Source organism: Prunus mume, linkage group LG2 (assembly GCF_029339155.1).
Source record: "Prunus mume cultivar Tortuosa linkage group LG2, ASM2933915v1, whole genome shotgun sequence".
In the NCBI taxonomy this organism is placed as follows: Eukaryota; Viridiplantae; Streptophyta; class Magnoliopsida; order Rosales; family Rosaceae; genus Prunus; species Prunus mume.
The window spans coordinates 45,442,163-45,451,729 of record NC_142699.1 but is presented as its reverse complement, the minus strand read 5'-3'; the positions used below and the strand labels follow the sequence as shown (position 1 = coordinate 45,451,729).

General features: G+C 38.4%; 1 pseudogene; it reads right to left on the bottom strand.

Annotated features, from left to right (window-relative positions):
• Positions 1-1,488: 1,488 nt before the first annotated feature.
• On the bottom strand, positions 1,489-8,962 carry LOC148920526 (uncharacterized; annotated as a pseudogene).
• Between the last annotated feature and the right edge of the window lie 605 nt (positions 8,963-9,567).

The following is a 9,567-nucleotide window of genomic DNA, read 5'->3' as shown; positions in this document are numbered from 1 at the left end:
ATGCACACATCTACGAATAATTTGATCAGGGCAATATTTCCACAAATAAGGGTCATCCCAAGCATAAAACCGTGCCATTTTTTTAAGTTTAAAGCATTGGTGCCTAGTTGTGGTGCTTGGAACTTGTTTACACACAATATAATTCACAATATCAGCATACCATGGCTCACTTACCTCAATGGTCAGCAATTGTTCATCTGGGAATGCCTCTGGAATAGGTAGAAGGTCTTCTTCATGTACCAAACGGCTCAAGTGGTCAGCCACTACATTTTCACATCCTCTTTTGTCCCTAATTTCCACGTCAAACTCCTGAAGAAGAAGCATCCAGCGAATAAGCCTTGGTTTGGCTTCTTTCTTTGTGAGTAAGTACTTCAAAGCTGCATGGTCAGAGTAAATTATAACTTTAGTACCAAGTAAATAAAGCACGAAACTTATCTAAAGCAAACACAACTTGCAAAGTTCTTTTCAGTGGTGGAGTAATTCAATTGAGCATCATTCAAGGTTCGGGATGCGTAGTAGATGATGTGTGGCTTCTTGTCCTTCCGTTGTCCCAAAACAGCCCCTAAAGTATAATCCGAAGCATCACACATAAGCTCGAACGGAAGGCTCCAATCTGGTGGAACAATGATAGGTGCTGAAGTTAACAATTCTTTGAGGTGATTGAACGCCTTCTCACATTCGTCATCAAACACAAATGGCACATCCTTTTGTAGAAGTCGGCACAAGGGTGTTGAAATCTTCGAGAAATCTTTGATAAAGCGTCTATAGAATCCTGCATGTCTAAGGAAAGCGAGCCTCTCTCACAGGAGTGGGAAGGGTAAGTGGCGTTCAAGACCTATTTTTGATTTATCAACTTCAATTCCCTTTTCTGAAACTATATGTCCTAAAACTATGCCTTGTTTTACTAGCATGAAGTGACATTTTTCCCAATTTAAAACAAGGTTAGTTTCAATGGCGTTTTAATATCAGCGTGAGATTAGTTAAACAGCCATCAAAAGAGTCACCAAAGACACTAAAATCATCCATGAAAACCTCAATAATCTTCTCAGCGAAATCGGAAAGATACTTACCATGCATCTTTGAAGGTGGCTGGTGCATTACATAAACCAAATGGCATTCGTCGATAAGCAAAAGTACCAAATGGACAAGTAAAAATAGTCTTTTCTTAGTCATATGGGGCTATAAAAATATGATTATATCCCGAATAGCCATCAAGAAAGCAATAAAAAGAATGACCAGCTAACCTTTCCAAGCATTTGATCGTTGAGCGGCAAAAGTGATCTTTCCTTGTGGTGGCGTTGAGCTTCCTATAATCAATGCAAACTCTCAACCTGTTTGGATCACAGTGGGGACAAGTTCATTCTCTTCATTTTTACCACGGTGACTCCGATTTCTTTGGTACAACTTGAACAGGTGAAACCAACGACTATCGAATTGGGTAAATGACCCCACAATTGAGAAGCAATGATCTCCTTTTTCTAGCGTCCATCATTGGAGGGTTGAGTCGGGTTGAGCCTCTCGAGTTGGTTTAGCCCCTCCTCTAAGTATCACGATGCATGCATGTTGTAGGACTAAGTCCCCCAATGTCGGCTAAAGTCCATCCAATAGTTGTTTTGTACTCTTGCAACACCCAAACTAGTTTTTCCCCCTCCACTGCTGTGAGTGATGATGAGAGACTATGAGGAAAAGTCTCTTTATCTCCCAGAAGACATACTTCAAATGATTGATGCTATTTAAGCTCAGTGGGTGCACTGAATCACAAAAGGTAACTTGTTAGTAGAAGCGGGAATGGGATTGGGATTGGAGACACCAACACATTGTGGTAGTGACTCAAGGGCAGCCACCATCTCGCCAATTTCTTCATGATTAGGTTATTTTTTTGATGAGTTCAATTCCTTGAACAATGGTGGTTTCAAGGACATCCCTATCTAGGGATTCAAGATATTCCTGTAAAGAATCAAATGCATCAATGAGAAACAGTGATCATCAATAGGGTACCTTATAGCTTTAGTAATATTAAAATCAATGATATCGCCATCAAATTCCATTGTCAACGTCCCCTTGAACACATCGATTTTGGTTCGGGCTGTTTTCATGAAAGGTCGTCTAAGTAAGATTGGCAATGGTGTAGAATGGGCGGAATCCTCCATCTCAAGGACATAAAAATCTGCTGGAAATATCAAGTGGTTAACCTGCACCAAAACATCTTCCAAAACTCCTTTCGGATATGCATTAGAACGATCGGCTAATTGAATTATAACGGCATCATTTTTAAGCTCTCCTAAGTTCATAGATGCATAAATAGAGTATGGCATGACATTAATGGAAGCACCTAAATCTAACATGGCATGTTCAAACTTGGTGTTACCAATAACACAAGGGATTGTGAAACTACCTGGATCTTTGCATTTAGGTGGCAGTTTTCGTTGCAAAACTGCGGAAACATTCTCACTTACCCTTACCACTTCTTTGTTTGAAATCCTCCTCCTTGTTGTACAAAGCTCTTTCAAGAATTTAGCATATCTTGGAACTTGCTTTATTGCGTCAAGAAGTGGGATATTGACTTGTACCTTCCTGAAAGTCTCTAAGATGTCTTTTTCATTCTCTTCTTTCTTAGATTGCATAAACCTGCAAGGGAAATGCACATTTGGTGGGATAGGGTTAGAATGAGTTGAATTTGGAACAACCTTACCTGAGTTTGGTTGTGTAGTGAGCTTTGGGGGACTGCATCAAGGGTTGTTCCTCCCTTGCCGTGGCTTTGTCCACCTCCTTCTCTTTGAGCAGGAGCATTTCGTTTTGTTTTGGGCTTTGTTTGGACATTTTGGGATTGGTTCCAATCTCTTTACCACTCCTCAAGATGATAGCTGATAGGCTTTTTAGTACCTGCGAAAACAGGGTTAAAACTCCTACAAAACTTGCAAGAATGACAAGGTTATTGTAGTATAAATGATTCTCGCAAGGTCGTTCTCCGAAGGGATTATTAAATAACTCGTAGCAATCAAATTCTAATTAATTATTGCAAAAGAGAAAGTTGAGATGTTTGAATTGAAGACCTTAAATGAAAAGGAATTTAACTAATAAAAATAAGGCAATATGCAAAATTAAAGCTAAGAGCAAGAGAAGCAGTTTGTGTTTTAGAAATCAAATTAAGAAGCACTAGGGATCCTTCATCACCTTAACAATTCTATATAGTTCCCCCAATTACTTATGACCTACACATGCATATTTCGAAGGTTAGGTATTCCTAATATATGCCTACTTGGACCCCCAACATAGGCGTATATCACACATGCGTTCGTGCAGTGGTATTGGATCAAATCTAAACATACGACTCATTAAGTTACTGTGAAACCTTTTGAAAAACCATGCAACCCTTAAGGCGTGGTATTCATCCTAAGTGAACTTGCACATATTAATCACAAGAAGCCTTACGTCAATTTCGAGGACCGACCTCCACCAAAACTGCATCAAATTACTTTTCTAAACATCCTAATGGTGATCAAGCATCAAGACACTTAGATAGTTTAACTTGTTGATGAATAATGAAAAATCTGCATGCATATAATCATAAGCAAATTGAACAGAAACTACATATTCTTGCTAAGGCTCGTGGCCTCACCTAGCAAAAGAGTTAATTACGCATGTTCTGGTTGAAATCGAAAATATCATTAAGAAGAATAAGAATGAAAACACAGTCGTGAAAATCCAAAACCCTAGTAATTGCTCCAAAAGCCAAAAAAAGTAAAAAAGGGAGTCCTAAATTTCTGTGAAAAAGGAGTTTAAATATCTCCTCAAACCTAGCTGCCCAATCCCACAAGGAAGCTAAGTTAAAATAAAATAATACTAGGAAATAAAGTCCAAATGAGATTAGGAGAATTTTCCAATAATCTGGTCAGCCACGTTTTGGCCTCAAATCTCCTCAAATCTAGCCAAGATAGCTCGTTTTAAAGATAAAATATTCGAACACTTCTCCAGAAGCGATGAACCCATTCGAGGTCATCTTGGGCCAAGCAATACAAGCCCAAAACACTATTCCAGCACTGCATAACTCCTCATTCATTTATCGCCAGGAAATCATTCGCTTGGTGGAAAAGTCTGATATTTTATACGATCAAGCTAAGTGGCTCACGAACGTCCTCCAACTGGAATTACTCAAAATTCGTCCATTTGATTATGTTTGCTCCAGAAAAGTCGAAAGTCTATATTGGAAATATAATTCAAAGTATCAAAATTCTTCCAAATATTAACAAAATATACTAAGGCGAGGTTAAATATATAATATAAAATCGACTCATCAAAATACCCCAAACTTAGCTTTTGCTTGTCCTCAAGCAAAACAGTCTCAAACAAAAATAATAGCTTAACAAACTAGACATCAGCTAACACTTTACTTGAACAAATTTCCACCTTCAAGTTGCAATCCATAAATTTAAAAACTAGAACATCCGTTCAATAGGTCCAACTAATCCCACCACAGAGCCTAAACTATTTAGAATCAATTAGAAAAGAATTCAACTTCCTTCATGTAAAGTGAACCATCATAGTTGAGACTAAACAAAACCCTTATCTCTCATCCTATTATTCAAACTTCACACACTTCACACATTTTTTCTTTTTCTTTTGACTCTTTTCCGGTAATAGTAGCGGTTGTGCAATGTCGGTTTCCTTAAGCTTTGATCCACCCATGTGCGAGCTTTAGGTCAATGACTCCCAAACCACTGAGGCTTTAGGGCACTAGGTGTAGAACACCCTAAGGACTTAATACTCAAGCTGAAAAGGCTAGGAAACCAACTAATCACCCTGCCTCATGCCAAAACTCTACCATTTAACTCACAATCACTCTGATTAGGCGAGGACTAGCCCGGTTACTAGCAAAGCTTCGGGTGAGGCAATTATTACTTTATAACACATAATAACTTTTTTAAATAGAACAAAAATTAAAACACACTGGGACAAACAGTAAGTATTTCAATCTTACTCCCCAAACCATGTTTGGTGTGATATTTTCAAAGTATAATTCATAAATTAGTGTCACTAACAATAGCAGAAAAGACTCTATTGTGGGACTAATCTTCACCATGTCTATTTGTTCTATTAAAAATAATCTATGGATATTAACTTTAAAGCGAATTTTTAAACAAGACTCAAAAAATGAAAAATCTAAAATTTACTTTCCCACCCCCAAACTTAAATCACACATTGTCCTCAAGGTGTGGAAAATAAATAGACGAAACAAGACAAAAAAAAACAAACAGAATTCCTAGAAGGCGGAGAATGAAAATGAAAGATAAAGGCGACCAAAGTAAAGTAGGAGAGAAAAATAAATTAAAAATATGAGAAAGAACATAAAGCGAAAGCAAATTAAAGAAAAGAAAAGGAAAAGAAATAAAAAAACTAACACACGGGAGGCGGGGGCCTTTGGTGAGTCGAGCTATTGGACCGATTAATCTTGTGTGCCAGTGTAGCGACCAACCCAGCCAGTTTCGCTTGCGCAAAGACTGACGTGATGCAATATAACACTGGTCTCATTTGCCCGCTTGTTGTCATTTGAAGATATGAGATCCCTTTCTACGGCCCAGGCTCAGAGACACACGGTCTCCTTTGTGAGACGACCTTATTTCATCGAAGGTTGCAATTGATGTGTTCTTCAAACAATGGGTCAGAGTTAAAAGCCAAAGAAAGAGCGAAGCTTGTCAGTTGCTGGGCATGAGTGGGTGCTAGGCCGGATGCTCGGAAAATGGGGATTTGGGTTGGCGTATTTGAGTTGGGTCAAAGAACCCCAAATCTGCCCAGATGCCTTACCCCCAATTTTCGCAGTGAAATCGACATTATCTGAGCTAGTGGCGGAGAATTCAATTCTTAGCCGTTGATGGCTGAAGGGCTGGTGAAGGTGTTGGATGCCTCTGGGTACATTCCTCTGTCTCAAACCTTTGCCAACACCGTCACTAACGTCCACCTGCATGCATTGGTCCTCGATCTCATAGCACTCATGCCTTCAGATATCCATCCGAAGGTAAGAGTAATTCCAGAATTTGTCTTGGGTCCTTATCTGTAAAGATGTGTGATATGTAGAGATGTGTGTTCTTTGTCCCTGCCAGTACTCATAGTGGTGCTCTTTGTGTAGGTCTGCGGATCAAAGAAGATTCAAGGAAAGGGCAATAAACACACAAGCGCAAAGGACAAAACAGCAAAAAGGCCGAGGACCCCCAATCTGTGCACCTCATAGGTATAATTTCGAATCCTGCAAATGTTGTTGTTGGAAATTTGGTAGACTTGCTATGGGTGCATGATTCGATGTGTAGACTTCTTTCTTTGAGTGCGGGATTCGACCTAGGATTTTTTTTTTTTGTTTTTGCTTTGGATACTTCTGCTGATTGTTGTGTCTTTCGGTGTAGACTTCTTCTTTGGGTGCGGATTCCGACCTAGGATTTTGCTTTTGATGTTTCTGCTGATTGTTGGTTGTCTGCATTGAATCAAATATGTCGAGTCAAAGACTTCGATTCTGATGTCAAAGGGTGTGTCCACGTAGGGTTTGACTGGCCGTTGACCTTGAATGTGTTGCCTTCAGCTTCATTAGTGATTTGAACTGCTCCATGAGGAAAAACTTGAGTCACCAGGTAAGGTCCAATCCAGCGAGATTTTAATTTCCCTAGAAATAACTTGTGCCTTGAACTGAATAACATAACCTTTTTCCCTGGCCGAAATTCCTTCCGCAAAATTTTATTGTCATGAAATGCCTTAGTTCTTTCCTTGTAGATGCGAGAACTATCATAAGCACCTTGATGAATTTCCTCTAGCTCATTTAACTGCAATTTCCGCTTTTTCGCTTTTCCCTTCTTTGAGCAACTTATACATATTTGAACTTGCAGTGGCTTGAACCATATTATCTACCACATCAATGTGCATACATTCCTGCTATTCAGCAGGACGTTTTGCTCCTTCAAACAAATTAAAAACCACAGATTGGTCTTGAACTCGTAAAGTTAATGTTCCAGCTTCCACATCAATTAAAGTCCTAGCTGTTGCCATAAATGGTCTTCCCAAAATAATCGGAGTTTGCATGTCTTCATCCATATCCAAGACCACAAAATCTGCAGGAAGATAGAGATTATCCACTTTAATAATGAGGTCTTCAATAATTCATCTAAGGTAAGCAAGCTGAGCAGTCCATGATTGTAGAATAAGCGATGTAGGCTTGATTTCTGTGTCCTAGTCTCTAAAAAACAGAAAAATGCATTAAATTAATACTTGCACCCAAATCAATTAAAGCACGTTTAAAATTAGAATTTCCAATTGTGCATGAAATGTAAAACTCCACAGGTCTTGTTTCTTTGGAAGCGATTTATGTAATAAAAGCTGCACTGCTTGATACTAAGAATAACTTTTTCAAAATCCACGAGCTTCTTTTTCTTTGTGCAAACATCCTTTAAAAACTTGGCATAAGATGGAATGTTCTTAATTGCATCAATCAATGGGAGATTGATCTGAACTTTGGCCAACGTCTTCATAAAATCTGTCAATCGTTGATCTTTAACTTTGGGCTTCAACCTTTCGGGATAAGGCATTGGAGGCACATAAACACGTTCTGCGGTTTCACAACAATTTTGCAGCTGCTTTTTTCGAGATCTGCCCATAGACTCTGTAGAATCTGTAACAATATCATATTACGCAAAATTTCACGAATCCGTTTGTGGTTGTGATCTTTGCTGCAATTTCCAACACAAATTTCACCTCTATTGTCATAACTTTTACAGGCGTAGAACTCGGGTGCCTTAATCACCTCCTTGGATTATGTTCCGTTTGGCTAGGAAATGTACACGGTGCTCTTTACAGAAACTTGGAATCTGTCCCCCATTGTTTTTCTATGTTTTCACATTTTCTTGATTTTGGAATTCTTGTGGTGGCATTTGCTAATTTTCAATTGCAACCTCCCAAGCGACCTTAGCGCGTGATTTCTTTGTACCTCCTGTTAAGTGGCCTTGCGAGTGGTCTGTCCCACTTAAAATTAGGATGATCTCTTCAACCCGGGTTGTAAACATTTGAATACAGATCATATCGTGGGCCTGAAAATTATTAAATGCATTAACATTTCGCTGCAAATTCGGATAAGCATCTTTATGCGGACAGCTCAAAAAATCATGGGTTGTCACATTGCAAATGCTACAGGCGTTGGTAAAGGGTCTTTGTCTGACAACTTGTGAACACAAAATTCTTTATGTAACATGTCAAATTTTGCCTCAAATCTTTCAAGCTTTTTCTCTATTTTTTCAAATTGTGCCGACATATATGGAGAACCATTAGATATCTCAAAAGCAGACATTGATTGTGGTGCTCAGCCCTTATTCTTTATGTACTCTGCGCCATTTTTCAAATAATAAACAAGCCTCTTGTGCATTTTTATCATATGTATGATCCTCCCATGAAGCGTTGACAAAGTTTTTGTTGTCATATTTAACCCTCTGAAAAATATATGCACTTGATCAAATCTGCTAATATCGAATGTGGACATTTTCTATTCAACTCTTTAAACCGTTCCCGCCTCATGAAACTCTTCATTTGGTTTTTGGGCAAGTAAAATTTGAGTTCTCATGTCGAGAGTCTTTGGTGGATAATACTTGTTTAAGAATTTTCTTGAGTTGGTTCCAAGTGCTAATGCTTCGGATGGAAGTGTGAGAGCCATCTCCTTGTGATCTTTCAATGTAAGGAAATAGACGAAGCTTAATAGATTCAGTAGAATCCTTTCACCAAAATATTCTTACATCCATTAAAAATTCTGCAATGTGCATGTTAGGATCATAGGTTGATAACCCATGAAATGTAGGTAGAATACTAACATGTGATGCTTGATTTGAATGTAGACCCTTCTTCCCTGCTGGATATGTAATGCAACTTTGGTATGTTAGTGGCATGAGGTTAAAAGAAGTACCCAAGGATCACCAGCCTGCGGAATAACAAAAGCCATTGTTTTACATCTATGCGGTCCTCGAATATAAAGGCTGAAAAGTCCCTTGCGGTGAAGGAACCCACAGCAAATTTTGCTCGGCATCTCCTCCTTAAAGATTGCTCAGTTACGGATCAAGCGGAAACAATTGCTGAGCTAGCGACGTGTCTTGACCATGCCATGATTATATGCACCTTTGCCTTCTTGTGATTGCAAAATAAATAAGAAAAATTACTTCTTCTTTTTTTTGTTTTTGTTTTCTGGTATGTATATACAGCAATAATTAATGCAGAATCAGATTAGAACGAATTATTTTAAATAATCTGACGTGGCGCCAATTTCTTGATAGGCTTTTTAGTACATGCACAAGCAGGGTTAAACTCTACAAAACTTGCAAGAATGACAAGGTTATTGTAGTATAAATGATTCTACATAAGGTCGTTCTCATGATTATTAAATAACTCGTAGCAACCAAATTCTAATTAATTATTGCAAAGAGAAAGTTGAGATGTTTGAATTGAAGACCTTAAATTAAAGAATTTAACTAATAAAAAATAAGCTAAGCAATATGCAAAATTAAGAAAGCTAGAGCAAAGAGAAGCGATTTGTGTTTAGAAATCAAATTA